The sequence below is a fragment of the Bubalus bubalis genome, chromosome 3 (genome assembly GCF_019923935.1).
Source record: "Bubalus bubalis isolate 160015118507 breed Murrah chromosome 3, NDDB_SH_1, whole genome shotgun sequence".
In the NCBI taxonomy this organism is placed as follows: Eukaryota; Metazoa; Chordata; class Mammalia; order Artiodactyla; family Bovidae; genus Bubalus; species Bubalus bubalis.
The window spans coordinates 53,442,240-53,460,300 of NC_059159.1; the positions used below are offsets into that span (position 1 = coordinate 53,442,240).

Genomic DNA, 18,061 nt, shown 5'->3' on the forward strand with positions numbered 1-18,061 from the left:
TACCTCACTGCAGTTTTGATTTGCATTTCTCTAATAATTAGTATGTTGAGCATCTTTTCATGTATTTGTTAGCCATTTGTATGTCTACTTAAATGTCTATTTAGATCTTCCACCATTAAAATTTTTTTTTTATTTATTGATTTTTGGCTGGGCTGGGTCTTTGTTGCTGCTTGAGATTTCTCTACTTGGGGTGAGCAGGGGCTACTCTAGTTGCAGTGTGCCAGCTTCTCATTATGGTGGCTTCCCTTGCTGCAGAGCTGGCTCTAGAGCAGACGGGCTTTCGTAGCTGCAGCATGCTGGCTCAGTAGCTGTGGCACATGGGCTTAGCTGCTCTGCAGCATGCGGGATCTTCCCAGATCACGGATTGAACCACCGTGTCCCCTGCATTGGCAGGTAGATTCCCAACCACTGGACTTGGGACCAAGTCCCTTTCACCTGTTTTTTGATTGAGTTGTTTTTTTCATATTGAGCTGCAAGAGCTGCTTGTATGTTTTGGAGATTAATTCTTTCTCAGTTGCTTTGTTTACAAATATTTTCTCCCATTCTGAGGGTTGTCTTTTCATCTTGTTTATGGTTTCTTTTGCTGTACAAAAGCTACTTAATGCACTGTGGTGACCTGAGTGGGAAGGAAGTCCAAAAGGGAGGGGATATATGTATATTTATGACTGATTCATTTTGCTACACAGTAATGTTGCTATCACAACATTATAAAGCAACTATACTTCAATAAAAATTTTTAAAAAAAAACTTTGGGGTTTAGGTTAAATATGCATCTTAACATTTTTGGAATAACCATAAAAGAAATATATTGTGTATCTATCCCAAAGAAGGACAAGAAAAAGAAAACAAGCAGGATGAAGAGAGGAAAAGAACCACAAAAACAACAAGATGCAGGAAAAGTACGAAAATAAAAAACACAAAAGATGGTAGAAATAAACCTGCTATATCAGTAATAAAAGAAAGTATAAATGGACTCACATTTACAATTTAAAAGACTATCAGTCTAGATTTTTCAGTATTAAAAGCCAACTGCATGTGTTCCGAAAAGACATATAAAATATAAGAAAAGAGACTGAAAGTAAAAGGATAAGTAAAGTTGCACCTGAGAATACCAACCAGTACTACTATCCAACAAGATAAACCTTCACGCAAAAAGTATTACTAAGGTAAAGAGGGTCACTACATGATTAAAGGTTCAATTCACTAGGAAGACATAACAATCCAAAGTTGTGTATAACTAACAGCCGAACTCCAGAATATATAAAGCAAATACCAATAGAATTACATAAATACACTATTATAATAGAAGACATTATAACTCATCTCTTTCAGTAACTGACAGATCAAACAAAGAATCAGTACAGACATTAAGAACGTGAATGATATAATTAATAAGTTTTATTTTATAATCATATTTAGCAAGGTACCCAACAACTGGGACATGAACATTCTGTTCAAGCACAGATGAAATATTTTTGAGAACTGCCCATACAATAGGCCATAAAGCAAGAGTCAACAGATTTTTAAAAGGGCATCACATACAGATCACATTTTCTGATCACTATTTAAGTTTAAAAATTAGTAATAAAGTATAACTGTGATTAAAAAATAACTGGAAAGCAACCAAACAACCAATAGGAACAATTCTTTATAGAACAATTCTGCTATTAGATGCAAAAGTAATGACAGAATTAGACAGTCACCATTTTCAATAATTAATGATATGAACGTAGGCAATTATCATCAATAGCAGCTAAAACCATGAGTTGAAAGGCTGACAACAAACAAAACTCTGGAACAAACTTAACACACACACACACATAACAAAAACAGACATCTGCCTCCTGCTGTAATGCAATATTTTAATAAAATATATAGCATCACCTATGAATTGTTCTTGACAAAGATTCAAGCCTAAGTCTGATCAAGCTTCTAGATCTGCACTGTCCAATCCAGCAGCTACTGAGCACCTGAAATTTCCCACTCTGAATTGAGATATGCTGTACGTGTATACTACATAACAGATTTTGAAACCTAAGAATGTAAAATATAATTATTTATATTGAATATGTTTTTTTTTGCTTTTTATTTTTTTTTAATTTTATTTTATTTTTAAACTTTACATAACTGTATTAGTTTTGCCAAATATCAAAATGAATCCGCCACAGGTATACATGTGTTCCCCATCCTGAACCCTCCTCCCTCCTCCCTCCCCATTCCATCCCTCTGGGTCGTCCCAGTGCACCAGCCCCAAGCATCCAGTATCATGCATTGAACCTGGACTGGCAACTCGTTTCATACATGATATTTTACATGTTTCAATGCCATTCTCCCAAATCTTCCCACCCTCTCCCTCTCCCACAGAGTCCATAAGACTGTTCTATACATCAGTGTCTCTTTTGCATATATTGAATATGTTAAAATGATATCTTTATACCCTCAGTTGACTAAAATGAGTCAAAATTAATTTCATCTTTTTCTTTTTTAATGCAAGTACTGCTGCTGCTGCTAAGTCGCTTCAGTTCGACTCTGTGCGACCCCATAGATGGCAGCCCACCAGGCTTCCCCGTCCCTGGGATTCTCCAGGCAAGAACACTGGAGTGGGTTGCCATTTCCTTCTCAAATGCATGAAAGTGAAAAGTGAAAGTGAAGTCGCTCAGTCGTGTCCGCCTCTTAGCGACCCCGTGAACTGCAGCCCACCAGGCTCCTCCGTCCATGGGATTTTCCAGGCAAGAGTACTGGAGTGGGGTGCCATTGCCTTCTCCGATGCAAGTACTAGAAAATTTTAATTATGTAGCCTCCATTTGTGGTTCATGTTATATGTCTACTGGACAGGATGTGCTGCTCCAGAACCACCTACCATTTTATTAAAAATGTTTTTACAGATTACCAACAAATGATTAATTTCTCTAACAAATAGGTGGCAAGAAAAAATAGAGGGACAGGAAATCATTAGAGATTAAATTAGTTTTAAGAGACATATCAAATGAATGCAACATATAGATTGCTCTTGAATAGTGATTTGAAAACTGATTGAATGTTGTAGTTGTTGTTGCTGCTCAGCTGCTAAGTCATGTCCGACTCTGTGCCTCTATGGACTGCAGCACACCAGGTTTCTCTGTCCCTCACTATCTCCCAGAGTTCATTCAAATTCAAGACCACTGAGTTGGTGATTCTACTAACCATCTCATCCTATGCCACCCCCTTCTCTTTTTGCCTTCAATCTTTCCCAGCATCTGGGATTTTTCCAATGAGTCAGCTCTTTGCATTAGGGGCCAAAGTACTGGAGCTTCAGCTTCAGCATCAGTCCTTCCAATAAATACTCAGGATTGATTTGCTTTCGGATTGACTGGTCTGATCTCCTTGCTGTCCAAGAGACTCTTAAGAGTATTCTCCAGCACCAAAGTTCAAAAGTATGAGTTCTTCAGCACTCAGCCTTCTTTATGATCCATCTCTCACATCCAAACATGACTACCGGAAAAACCACAGCTTTGACCATACAGACCTTTGTCAGCAAATTGATGTCTCTGCTTTTTTAATATGCTGTCTAGGTTGGTCCTAACTTTTCTTCCAAGGAGCAAGCATCCTTTAATTTCATGGCTGCAGTCACCATCAGCTCCAAAGGAGCCCAAGACAAGAAAGTCTGTCACAGCTTCTACTTTTCCCCTTTCTATTTGTCATGAAGTGACGGGACTGGATGCCATGATCTTAGTTTTTTGAATGTGAGTTTTAAGCCAGCTTTTCCACTTTCCTTTTTCCACTGTTTCCCCATCTATTTGCCATGAAGTGATGGGACCAGATGCCATGATCTTAGTTTTCTGAATGTTGAGCTTTAAGCCAACTTTTTCACTCTTCTCTTTCACTTTCATCAAGAGGCTCTTTAGTTCTTCTTCACTTTCTGCCATAAGGGTGGTGTCATCTGCATATCTAAGGTTGTTGATATTTCTCCTGGCAATCTTGACTCCAGCTTGTGATTCATTCAGCCTGGCATTTCACATGATGTATTCTGCATATAAGTTAAATAAGTAGGGTGATAATATACAGCCTTATCATACTCCTTTCCCAATTTTGAACCAGTCAATTGTTCTGTGTCTGGTTCTAATTGTTGCTTCCAGTGCCATTTTTGTGAGAACTCTTCACTATGACCCATTCATCTTGGGTGGCCCTGCACAGCATGACTCACAGCTTCATTGAGTTACACAAGTCCCTTTGCCACGATAAACTGTGATCCATGAAAGGATGACTGAATATTAGACGATACTAAAGAATTATTGTTAATCTTTTAAGGTGTGATAGTGATATCATAGTTAAGTTTTTAAAAATAGTCCTTATACCTTCAAGAGACACACATATTTACAAACTTATGAAAGAAATGAAATTATGACTGAAATAGGTTTTAAAACAATCCAGGGAGACGTTAGATAGACTCTGGAGGAATCAGAAAATAAGATTCACCAAATTTGCTGTTTTGGAGTCATTGTTCTATTCTTTTGAATGTCCATAATAAAATGATTTTTTGGTGTGTATGTGTGTTTACCAGATCAGTAGTTTCCTAGAGCCAGGGGTGGTTAGAAAGAATGCCAGTGGGCACAAGGTTTCTTTTTCGGGTGATGAAAATGTTCTATAATTAGATTGTGATGATGGCTGCACAACTCTGAAATTTTCCTTAAAAACAGTAAACTGTACTGTACACTTAAAATGGGTGAATTTCATGGTGTAAACTGTACCTCTGTAAAGTTGCTTTTTAAAAAAGTAATTAGTTTTTGGCTGCACCGGGTCTTAGTTGTTGCAAGAGGGCGATACTCTTCGTTGCAGTGCACAGGCTTCTCATTCGGGTGGCTTCTCTTGTTGCCAAACAGGGGCTTTAGGGCACATGGGCTCAGTTGCGGGTCATGTGCTCTAGAGTGCAGGTTTATTAGTTGTGGGGTGAGGACTCAGCTGCTCTGTAGCATGTAGGATCTTCCCAGACCAGGGATTGAACCTGTGTCCCCTGCATTTGCAGAGAGAGTGTTAACCACTGGACCACCAGGGAAAACCCAAAAGTTGTTTTTTAAATTGACATTATTCTCTCTCTCTCCAACACACACACCCCTCTAGGAATTAATCTAACAAAAGAGTATGAGATCTTTATAAAGAAAATTATAAAATTTGATTGAAAGGCACTAAAGAAGACCTAAATAAATGAAGAAATATATTATCTTCATGAAAATTATTTTCAAAATGACCCACAAATTCAAAGTAATTAAATGTAAGTTCAATAACAATTCAGCAGGACTTCTCATAAGACTTGCAAGGTGATCCTTAGGTTTATATGGAAAAGCAAAGGACCATGAATAGCCAAAATACTCCTAAAGAACATTTCTGAAGAAGGTGACCCTACTAGATATTAAGGCTTATTTTAAAACTTCCCTGATGGTCCAGAGGTTAAGAATCCACCTGCCAAAGCAGGGGAGGCAGGTTTGGCCCCTGTTCCAGGAAGATTCCATACGCTGAGACGCAACTAAACCCCTGTGCCCCAACTCCTGAGGCCACAGGCCACAACTAATGAAGCCCATGCACTCTAGGGCCAGTGCACCGCAACAGGAGAAGCCACCTCAATGAGAAGCCTAAATACCACAACGAGAGAGTAGCCCTCACAGCAAGAGAGCCTGCGCTCAGCAATGAAGACCCAGCGCAGTCAAAAAGAAATAGATAAAGCTACAGTAATTAGGGCTTCCTCAGTGGCTCAGTGGTAAAGAATCTACTGGCAATGCAGGAGACTTGCAGGAGACTCTGGTTCAATCCCTGGGTCAGGAAGATGCCCTGGAGTAGGAAATGGCAACCCAATCCAGTACTCTTGCCTGGAAATCACAAGAACAGAGAAACCTGGTGGGCTACAGTCCATGGTGTCACAAAGAGTTGGACACAACTGAGCAGCTAAATAACACAATCATTAAGCCAGAACAAAATTAGTGCATAAATAAACACATTTAAAGTAATAGCCCAGAAACAGGGCCGTGAAAATGTGCAAACCCAGTACAAGTGGTATTACAGATTATTGGGAACAGGACAGAAAACACATACACAGGTGTATATATAAACACACACACACAACTACTCCCAGGAGTAGAGCTGCTAGATCAAAGCACTCATGTATCTTCATTTTTACCAGATAATACCAAAATCTTTTCAAAAGTGATTGTACTAGTTAACATTCCCACCCACAGTGTACAAAGGTTCTTGTTCTGTACATCTCTGTCAATAATTGGAATGACTCAACTCTCATTTCTGCAAATCTGGTAAGCATAACAATTTTGTTTCATTGAATTTACTATGTGCATTTCTTTCATCTCTAATGAGGTGGGCATCTTTTTTTCTTGGCAATTCTTTCCTCTTTGTGATGTGCCTGTTCCTGAAATTTGTCTATTCGTCTATACAATTTGTCTTTCCTTACTGATTTGTGGAAATTCTTTATCAGTTTTATGTGGTACAACTATCTTCTCCCAGTTTATATCTTGTCTTTGTATATTTTTACATTCTTTTTTAAAATTAGGATATAATTCATATACTTTAAAACATATTCGTTTAAAGTATACAAGAGTCAATGTTTTAGTATATTCAGGGTTCTACAAACACCACCACTATCTAATTTCAAAACATTTTCTCCCCTTTACAGTATTAGCCAAAAAGTCTATTTTTACTTTATATATTAAAGGATTCCCTGGTGGCTCAGATGGTAAAGCCTCTGCCTGCAATGTGGGAGACCCAGGTTCAATCCCTGGGTCGGGAAGATCCTCTGGAGAAGGAAATGGCAACCCACTCCAGTACTCATGCCTGGAAAATTCCATGGATGGAGAAGCCTGGTGGGCTACAGTATATATATAATATATACTTTATATATTAATGGCTACTTAAATAGTCCTTATTTAAAACTGAACAACAAAATAGTATATTCAGTTCAATTCAGGTGTTTATTTATTGAGTGGCTACTACATGTAAGACAATCAGAAATATACCACAATAATGTATAAGATATAGTTCTGACACTCCAGGATTATAGGAGGATCATTAACAATCAAGTACAATCACTAAGACATTTTCTTTATTATAGCAAATATCAAAACATATACAAAAATAAAGAGAATCTGGGTTCAATCCCTGGGTCGGGAAGATCCTCTGGAATAGGAAATGGCAACCCACTCCAGTATTCTTGCCTGGAAAATCCCATGGACAGATGAGCTTGGTGGGCTACCATCCATAGGGCCCCAAAGAGTCAAGCATGACAGTGCATGTGTGCAAATTATGATATATTTTGTTGTTATTCAGTTGCTAAGTTGTGTCTGACTCTTTTGAGAACCCATGAACTATATAGCCTGCCAGCTCCTCTGTCCATGGGATTTTTTCAGGCAAGAATTTTATTTGAGCTCCAGGGATATAGCAGAATTGAGTCCTATTTATTATACAGTTTAATAAATGTTTTATACCACTTGACATCATAGAATATCACTAGATTAAATGCATTTGTCTTACAGAAATGGCATTTTTCTTACCTAGAGGACTCCCTGATGAGATTTAATCATGATTAGTGAACAATACTTCTAAACTCCAAAACTTAACACAAGAACTGCTTCTGTCAAAAATTATTACATTGGGTACTTAGGGATTTTGAAACAAAACCATATGAAAAATGGTCTTGATTTAAATATGTTTTTTCTATTGAAAATGTATCCTATGTGTTTTAAATTCTACCTTTTCTTATGTAAATAATAATTGTGTGTGTGTTAGTCACTCAGTCGTATCCGAGTCTTTCAGTCCTATGGACTGTAGCCCACCAGGCTCCTTGGTCCATGGAATTATCCAGGCAAGAACACGGGAGTGGGTTGCCATTCCTTCTCCAGGAGATCTTTCCGACCCAGGGATAGAACCCAGATCTCCTGACTTGCAGGCAGATTCTTAACCATCTGAGCCACCGGGGAAGCCCCAATAATAATTAGTGAGGACTAACTTTCCAAAAGGAAAAAAAAGTTTACATTTTTGTATAGCATTTTCTTTACATACCTGTTAGAAAAGAGGACTTAACAGCAATACTGGTAAATATTTTGTTAATATTACACATATTTAGTATTTTCCTTGAAGAAACTACAATTTTGGATCCTGATGACTTTTCCATAGATGGGAAGACAAGCCAGTATGAAATAACAAATATGGAAGAAAATGTAGTAATATAAATACCAAGTATCTGAATGCAATTCATTCATGGAAAATCATAGTCAATATATTAAAAATTATCAGTTCTCACTTCTTAAACTATAAAGTGATTCTTTCTTTATACCTATTCTGTTGCATGTGTAAGACTCGAAAACATACACATTACACAGAAAGTCAGACACTGTTTATTGAAGAGAATATAATAATGTTTTTAAAAATATGAATCCTTTTCTAATATTTATTTAATTTCATAAGTCTAAAACAACATAATTTGTGAAATATTTATTTAATGAAAGAGATCATATGAGTCTCACCTCTTGTTTAACAAGTTGAATCTGTTTTTATAAAAAGACTAAATCAAAATCAATATATTACTATGTATGAGCAGAACAGTCTGAGTCTCACCCTAAAAAGTTATCAGAACTGCTATGGATCCATATTTAATCATATACCTTTAGGTTACCTATTCTTATAGGTGCAATGACTTTACAAAGACATAGGATAACGTATTTGCTTTCTTCATATTAAAAGAAAAATATATTTACAGATCCTTAGTGATCAGAAAATGAGAGTAGTTTTGTTTTCTGATTCATAAAACACTGCTGCTGCTAAGTCACTTCAGTCGTGTCTGGCTCTGTGCGACCTCATAGATGGCAGCCCACCAGGCTCCTCTGTCCATGGGATTTTCCAAGCAAGAGTACTGGAGTGGGTTGCCACTGCCTTCTCCACCTAAAACACTACTAGTATGTTAACTTTCCTCCCATTCAGGGCTGTTTCAATGAAGTCATGTATTATCACAGAATATCTGGAATAAAATTATATCAGTAAATACAAATGGATCTGTGTATTTATATGAAAATAATGGCACCATTCGAGAGCAATTCCAAGAAGATTCTGTAATGAGATATATTTTAACTAATATCTTTTCAAACAATTTTTGAGTATAAAAGAACTATTATACCTGATCATATTTGGAAATTGTAAAAAAAGATGGCCTAATCTTTAAAAAATCAAATTTATTATAATAATGAAACAAGTAAATCACAACATGTGAATTCAAAACTATTTTTATGTACTTGAATTACCACCCTCCTTCTCTTACAACCTCCATGTCTTCCAAAGATCTATAAAATATTGATGAACTATACAGAATAATTCACTAAAAGCTGGATTGAATCTAGTTTGAGAGAAATGTTTTGGTGGGAGTAAGAAAATAAAACAGGATGTCAGAGGGAATATCCTTAGTCACTGGTGGGATAATAGCAAAAGCTATAAAACTTAATTATACTCTCAATTAATTAGTATCTTATTTAATCAAAAAGAGAAAACAGGGATGAGGCAGCAGTACATTTGAAGAAATAATCAAAAATTTCCCAAATTTTGGAAAGACATAAATTTTCAGATTTAAAAGTTTAGTGAACCCTAAATAGGAGAAATACATAGATAACCCTGTCAAGGCACATCATAGTCAACTTGATGACAATCAAATATGACAAGAAATTCTTAAAACCTGCCAGAAAAAAAGTCACACAATTTAGCTGACTGAGAAGACCAAATGATATCCTTTAAAGAAATAAAAAAAAACAACTGTTAACCCACAATTAATATCCAGTGACAGTATCTTTCAAGAATGACAAAAGAACTAGAAAATGTTTTTCTAGATAAATGAAAGCTAGAAACTCTGTTTCTGCAGCACTACAAGAAATGCTAAAGGCAGTTCTATGGACTACAGGAAGAAGAAAATGTGGAACTTCAGAACTGAAAATGATAACTATGTGGGTAAACAGACAAATTTCTCTTAGTTTCTTTAAATACAAATGATTGCTGAAATCATATTTTAACAATTATGTGTATACAATACATAGAACAACTGTATCATACAGGATGATAAAAGGGGTAAATGGACCTATAAATTGCTCAGTTATATTTAACACAGAGTGATATAATATTAGCCTTAAATAAACTACAAAGAGTTAAAAGATACACGGATCAAATATTAGTAACTAATGCAAAGAGATACAGATTTAAAAGCCAATAGATAAAGAAGACTTACCCAAGGATATATATTGCATGACTCCATTTATATGAGAGTCTAGAGCATGCAAAATGAATCTGTGGTAGAAAAGAGTCATGGTTCCTCTGGGAGATGCAGATGGGGACTGACAGAGAAAGGACATGAAGAAACAGTCTACAATCATGTTGCTGTTGTTCAACTGCCAAGTCATGTCCAATTCTTCGCAACCCCAAGGATGGCAGCGTGCCAGACTTCCCTGCCCCTCACCATCTCCCAGAGTTTGCCCAAGTTCATGCACATTGAGTCAGTGATGCCATCCAATCATCTGATCCTCTGTCGCCCTCTTTTCCTTCCGCCTTCAATCTTTCCCAGCATCAGGGCCTTTTCCAATGAGTTGGCTCTTTGCATCAGGTGGTCAAAGTGTTGGAGCTTCAGCTTCAGCATTAGTCCTTCCAATGAATATTCAGAGTTGATTTCCTTTAGGATGGACTGGTTTGAACTCTTTGCTGTCTAAGGGACTCTCAAGAGTCTTCTCCAACACCACAGTTCAAAAGCATCAATTCTTTGGTGCTCTACCTTCTTTATGGTCCAGCTCTCACATCCATACATGACTACTGGAAAGACCACATCCTTGACTATACAGACCTTTGTCAGCAAGGTGATGTCTTTGCTTTTTACTGGTATGGTTTGCCATTCCCTCCACCAATGGATCACATTTTGTCAGAACTCTCTCCTATGACCCATCCGTCTTGGCAGGCCCTGCACAGCATGGCTCATAGCCTCATTGAGTTACTCAAGCCTCTTCGCCACAAGGCAGTGATCCAATGAAGGGGCTAGAATAATTGTAATGTTCTAATCCAGATATGGGTTTGAGTTACTAGATACATGCATTTGTCAAAATTCACCAAAATTCATAAGGTTAAGATTTATGGATTATATTGTATGTGAATTTTACTTTAAATAAAGTAAATAAATATTGAACTGTAGTAATGTTTTCTTGTTTATTAGATATTTAGGAGCAAAATCTGCAACTTTATTATTTTTTAATACTTGATTTTTAACTTTTAAAAAAATTTTAATTCACACCACACAGCATGTAGGACCTTAGTTTTCTGACAAGGGATTAAACTCACATCACTTGCAGTGAAAGCATGGAGTTTTAACCACGGTATTGACAGGGAAGTCTTGAAACTTAAAATGCAACCAAAAATAAGATGGACAGAGGGTGATAAATAAAACATGACAAAGGAAATACAGTAAAACATTAATTGTAGAATCAAAAATATGGGTGTTTACTGTTCAATTCTGATCATGGCATCTGGTCCTATCACTTGGGAAATAGATGGGGAAACAGTGGAAACAGTATCAGACTTTATTTTGGGGGGCTCCAAAATTCACTGCAGATGGTCACTGCAGCCATGAAATTAAAAGACGCTTACTCCTTGGAAGGAAAGTTATGACCAACCTAGATAGCATATTCAAAAGCAGAGACATTACTTTGCCAACAAAGGTCTGTCTAATCAAGGCTATGGTTTTTCCAGTAGTCATGTATGGATGTGAGAGTTGGACTGTGAAGAAAGTTGAGCACCAAACAACTGATGCTTTTGAACTGTGGTGTTGGAGAAGACTCTTGAGAGTCTCTTGGACTGCAAGGAGATCCAACCAGTCCATTCTAAAAGAGATCAGTCCTGGGTGTTCATTGGAAGGAATGATGCTAAAGCTGAAACTCCAGTACTTTGGCCACCTCATGCGAAGAGTTAACTCATTGGAAAAGACTCTGATGCTGGGAGGGATTGGGGGCAGGAGGAGAAGGGGATGACAGAGGATGAGATGGCTGGATGGCATCACTGACTCGATGGACATGAGTTTGGGTGATCTCCAGGATTGGTGATGGACAGGGAGGCCTGGCGTGCTGCGATTCATGGGGTCACAAAGAGTCGGACACGACTGAGTGACTGAACTGAACTGAACTGTTCAATTCTACTTTACTACGCATAAAATAAAATAAAAGCTCAGGAAAGAGAAATATACTTAAATTGCAATCTTCCAGGAACTTTTAAGAGAGGAAGGAGACTTAAAATGGCTCCTTTTACATAAGGAGAAAGGAGAGGGAAGCCTAATCAAGGGAAGGGGAAAGATGCATGCAAAGAAAGACACAGAGGTAGGAGTAACAATGGTTTGTGAGCAAGAATCAGGCAAGGAAGTAGTGTTGGGTGTAAACTGAGTAGAGAATTACTCCCTGGACCATACTAAAATGAAATTAGGCAGACAGGTCACAAGAAGAATAATGGAAAACAGAACAGGTAAGGGTTACAGAGGACATTACCAGAATAACAGACTTCATCCGGACCTTAGTTTCCTTCTAGTAAGTAGGCCCACTTCTGTGCTTCTTGGCATCTGGCCCTCTCATCATCTGCCTAACCATCATGATTAAGTTCCCCAAATTCAAAGGCCTAGTGCTCACACATAATCTCTGGAAGGAAAATACTGTCCCATTCACATGAGTCCTGGGTGCAGATATTCAGCCAGTCCATAAAATCTGTAATTTTGTGCTTGAATAGAATGTGGATTGCATCAGGTGGCCAAAGTACTGGAGTTTCAGCTTTAGCATCAGTCCTTCCAATGAACACTCAGGCCTGATTTCCTTTAGGATGGACTGGTTGCTTGATGTTCAAGGGACTCTCAAGAGTCTTCTCCAACACCACAGTTCAAAAGCATCAATTCTTCGGCGCTCAGCTTTCTTTATAGTCCAACTCTCACATCCATACATGACCACTGGAAAAACCATAGCCTTGACTAGACAGACCTTTGTTGACAAAGTAATGTCTCTGCTTTCTAATATGTTGTCTAGGTTGGTCATAACTTTCCTTCCAAGGAGTAAGCGTCTTTTAATTTCATGGCTGCAATCACCATCTGCAGTGATTTTGCAGCCCCCTAAAATAAAGTCTAACACTGTTTCCACTGTTTCCCCATCTATTTGCCATGAAGCGATGGGACCAGATGCCATGATCTTAGTTGTCCGAATGTTGAGATTGAAACCAACTTTTTCACTCTCCACTTTCACTTTCATCAAGAGGCTTTTTAGTTCCTCTTCACTTTCTACCATAAGGGTGGTGTCATCTGCATATCTGAGGTTATTGATATTTCTCCCAGCAATCTTGATTCCAGCTGTGCTTCATCCAACCCAGCATTTCTCATGATGTATTCTGTATGTAAGTTAAATAAGCAGGGTGATAATATACAGCCTTGACATAATTCTTTTCCTATTTGGAAACAGTCTGTTGTTCCATGTCCAGTTCTAACTGTTGCTTCCTGACCTGCATACAGATTTCTCAGGAGGCAGGTAAGGTGCTCTGGTATTCCCATCTCTTTCAGAATTTTGCACAGTTTATTGTGATCCACACAGTCAAAGGCTTTGGCATAGTCAATAAAGCAGATATAGCTGTTTTTCTGGAACTCTCTTGTTTTTTCAATGATTCAATGGATGTTGCCAATTTGATCTCTGGTTCCTCTGCCTTTTCTAAATCCAGCTTGAACATCTGGAATTTCACAGTTCACGTACTGTTGAGGCCTGGCATGGAGAATTTTGAGCACTACTTTACTAGCGGTTGTCAGGAGCCAGCACGGGAGTTCCCACCCATGACAAGGTCATGCGGGAGAGGCCTGACGGGCAAGGTGAGTCAGGGCTCGAGGGGCCCCTGGATCTGCTTGAGCATCTACCCCAAAACCAGAATCTGTCTGTTTTACTATTTTACGACTTTCACCAACTCCTCTGACATTAAGGGGGGCTATCCCCAACCACCTTTCTCTGAAGGAAATAAACTTAGAGCTCTAGTTAATAAGCCTCCTGGGCATAATAGGAGTGTTTCAATCCAAACCTCTCAGATGGCTCTCTAAATTGCCTGACAGGTTTATCCCGACTCCTACAGCTACGCATATGATTGTTTACAGCCTCCCAACCTCGGAAGCTTAAGATAGTCAAATAGTATAGAGCCTCTCGGGGAATTAGAAATTATTAGAATAGAACTAGTAGAGGATTTCATTGTTGAGCTAATGCTTGCTGCCAAGTTTCCATATCCCTTACCCACTGTGTCCCTGGGAGTATATTAATTAATATAGTTGGTATATAGAAAAAATAAGTAGTGGCCTTGGTGTTAACAACTTTAGACCCTTGAGGTAGTAAATTCTTTCCTTGCTACAGCCCACTGCACCTTTGCCCTATAGGAATGCAACTTTATCTAGTGCTTTCGGAGAGTGGCGCCAAACTTTAGAAAAATTACTTTCAGAGAAAATAAGTTTTCTGGTTAACTAACCTTTATCAGAACAAAGAGTCATAAAATGTTAATAGGCCTCCTGGCCAGAAGATGATGTAAATCACCTAAAACATTTGTATACGATAAGTCTGCAGTAAAGAAAGCCTGGTCTCGATAAGGGTCAAGGACTGCTGACTTTGCATGACTCTGTATCCCCTATTATCCTCTATGTACAATTTATGGTATAAAAACTCCTTTTGAAAATAAAGCTACGGGCCTTGCTCATCAGGCTTGGTCTCCCCGTGTCGTTCTTGCTTCCTTTTCTCTCCTTTTCTTCTCTGTTCTTCCTTCATGATGACTAATTGGAGTGTGGAGGCCCTCTGAGACCATTTACCTGCCTGGGCTTCTAAGACCCACTTGAAAAGGTGCCTAAGGTGGGGCACCTTCAGCTATTCGAGAGGGCGCCTGCAGCCTCTGGGGTCAGAGCAAGCTCGGTGTCACGAACTTTATTGGTTTCCCACGTAAACCAGTCAGATCTAGCCTCTGTCTCTCCCCTTTTATCTATCCTTTCAATCGCCAACACCATTATCCTGAGGATATCCCCGGATCCAACCGGGGCTCGACCCCGGTATGCGGTAATTTGAGCATCCTCTGGCATTGCCTTTCTTTGGGAATAGAATGAAAACTGACCTTTTCCAGTCCTGTGGTCACTGCTGAGTTCTCCAAATTTGTTGGCATATTGTGTGCAGCACTTTCACAGCATGATCTTTTAGGATTTGAAATAGCTCAACTGGAATTCCATCACCTCTACTAGCTTTGTTCGTAGTGATGCTTCCTAAGGCCCACTTGACTTCACATTCCAGGATGTCTGGCCCTAGGTGAGTGATCACACCAACATGATTATCTGTATCATGAAGATCTTTTTGTACAGTTCTTCTGTGTATTCTTGCCATCTCTTCTTAATATCATCGCTTCTGTTAGGTCCATACCATTTCTGTCCTTTATTGTGCCCATCTTTGCATGAAATGTTCCCATGGTATCTCTAATTTTCTTTAAGAGATCTCTAGTCTTTCCCATTCTATTGTTTCCCTCTATTTCTTTGCACTGATCACTGAGGAAGGCTTTCTTATCTCTCCTTGCTATTCTTTGAAACTCTGCATTCAAATAGGTATATCTTTCCTTTTCTCCTTTTCATAGCTATTTGTAAGGCTGCCTCAGACAGCCATTTTGCTTTTTTGCATTTCTTTTTTTGGGGGATGGTCTTGATCCCTGTTTCCTGTACAATGTCACAAACCTCCATCCATAGTTCATTAGGCACTCTATCACATCTAGTCCCTTAAATCTATTTCTCATTTCTACTATATAATCATAAGGGATTTGATTTAGGTCATACCTGAATGGTCTAGTGGTTTTCCCTACTTTCTTCAATTTAAGTCTGAATTTGGCAGTAAGGAGTTCATGATTTGAGCCACAGTCAGCTCCCGGTCTTGTTTTTGCTGACTGTCCAGAGCTTGTATATCTTGCTATACAAGATGGACAAGGAGGAACATTTTCCTGCTAAGAAGTAAATCTTAATTTTTGGGGAGTTAGAGAATTCTTTAAGAATCTAGTAAAAGTTCTTTACTAATACTTCGGCAGACATTAAAGCATATATGCTATAAACTGGACACAGAGTTAAGAACCAGACAGATACATTCTCTACTTTCATGAAATGTATAGTTGAACTGGGAAGATAAAAATTAGTAAACAATTGTAGTCTGGCTTCTCTGATCATCTAAATTAGGTTTTCCCTTTATTCCTGTTCATGTCCACCCCTAAATTTAGTTGCCTGAAACAATTCATTCTCTCTCAAGATTCTATGGGTTGACAAGGCTTAGCTATGTAACTCTCACCTGATCTTCTCACATGGAGTTGCAGTGAGATGGTACTAGAGAATGAAGTCATCAAAAGGCTCAACTGGACTGGATGTCCAACAGGGCTCACTCACGTGGCAAGTTGACATTATCAAAGCTCAGCTTGAACTATGGAGGGCCTACACAAACCGTCTCCATGTGGCTTGAGTTTTTCACAATTTAGTGGCTGGGTTTTAAGAGGGATCATCCCAAGAGAAAACATTCTAAGAGACCCAATAGAAACTGCAAAGCTTCTTTAGAGTTGGTCTCAAAAGTTCCAAAACATCACTTTTTCCACGTTGTTTTGGTCAAGAAATTAAAGTCAGCTCAGACCCAAGGTGAGAAGAACAGACACCTCTTCTTGGCATGAAAAACAGTATGCATGTATACAAAGGGAAGGAACTGACGGTGTCTAGCACAGACTATCCTAATTGGCCATTTGTTTAGAATTTGCCTTTCCCATCAGACAACAAAGACAGAAACCATATTTACTTTTTCAGTGATTCATACATCACAGAGTCTGGCACATAGTAACTCCTTGATAAATGCTCAATTAATTCATTTATTCAGTAACAATTTTACAAGTACACAAGAACCACTACACATTGTGCTAGAATGATAATTCTGTAGTGCCTGCCCTCAAGAAGCTTACTTCCTGGTGGCAAAGATAAAAACAAAGTAACAAAACTCTGAAATTGGACCACTATCTTATACCATACATAGAAATTAACTCAAAATGGATTAAGATTTGAACATAAGACCTGAAACCATAAAACTCCTAGAAGAAAACATAAGCAGTAAATTCCTTGGCTCTGGTCTTGAGGATTTTTTGGACTTGACACTAAAAGCAAGGCAACAAAGCAAAAATAAACAAATGGTACTACATCACACCAAGTCTTCTGCACTGTAACAAAATGAAAAGGCAAACTTCTGAATGGGAAAAAAATATTTGCAAATCATGTATCTGACAAGGGGTTCATATTTTAAAACATATAAAGAACTCATACAACACAGAAGCAAAGAACACCAATGTGATTTTTAAAATGGGCAGAGGATCTTAACAGACATTTTCCCAAAGAAGAGGTCAATAGGTACATGAAAAGATCAACATCACTAATCAGGGAGATGCAAATCAAAACTATAATGAGATATTACATATGTTCGAATACCTATTATCTAAAAGACAATAACAAGTATTGGCAAGGATGTGAAGAAAAAGGAACTCTTGTGCACTGTTGGTAGGAATGTCAATTGGTACAGTCACTATGTAAGACAGCACGGAGATGCCCCAAAAAATAAAATGGAACTATCATAAATGAAAACACTACCTCAACAAGATATCTGCACTCCCATGTTCACTGCAGAATGATGTGCAATAGCCAAGACAATATATAGCAACCTAACTGTTCACTAATGGATGCATGGGTAAAGAAAATGTGGTGTGTGTTATATATCTATATATATATATAGATATAGATATAAAATGGAGTACTATTCAGCCATAAAAAGGGAATATTGCCATTTGCAGTAATATCAATGGATCCTGAGGGCATTAGTAAGTGAAATAAGTTAGAGAAAAATATCATATGATCTCACTTTTCTGTGGAATCTAAAAAAATAAAAAGCTGAACTCCTAACAAGAGAAAAGATTTGGTGGTTTCCAGGGGCTGGAGATGAGGGTGGAAGAAATGCGTGAAGAGAGTCAAAAGGCACAA

At 38.2% G+C, this 18,061-nt stretch overlaps 1 protein-coding gene across 1 annotated transcript in view; it reads right to left on the minus strand.

Annotated features, from left to right (window-relative positions):
• Window positions 1-18,061, minus strand: part of PPM1E (protein phosphatase, Mg2+/Mn2+ dependent 1E) — a 217,434-nt gene that overhangs the window by 165,422 nt on the left and 33,951 nt on the right. The window lies entirely within an intron of this gene.